The sequence below is a fragment of the Solanum tuberosum genome, unplaced genomic scaffold (assembly GCF_000226075.1).
Source record: "Solanum tuberosum cultivar DM 1-3 516 R44 unplaced genomic scaffold, SolTub_3.0 scf00285, whole genome shotgun sequence".
In the NCBI taxonomy this organism is placed as follows: Eukaryota; Viridiplantae; Streptophyta; class Magnoliopsida; order Solanales; family Solanaceae; genus Solanum; species Solanum tuberosum.
The window spans coordinates 797,177-797,490 of NW_006239208.1; positions in this window are offsets into that span (position 1 = coordinate 797,177).

The window sequence follows — 314 nt, forward strand, 5'->3', positions numbered from 1 at the left end:
GTTAAGAGTAAAGTTCAAGTAAGCCTTTGAGTTCAATTGTGAATCCTTTGAGATCAACTATCGATTTGAACTAAGTTTTGAGGAAGTAAGTAAGAGAAAGAGAAGAGTTGAATACATGAGTTCCATAATGTTCTGTAGACCTACGAGTCAAGTCGTTCATGCCCATAAATTCCTCATGAACTTCAGAAGTTGAGTATCTATGAGAGGAGTAATATCTTCATGTTCTAAGTCTTAAGTATTGAGTTCCTAACCCTTCCGAGATTATAATCCTAATCATGGGACTATTACCTATTACCCATGAAGTCCATGAGTTG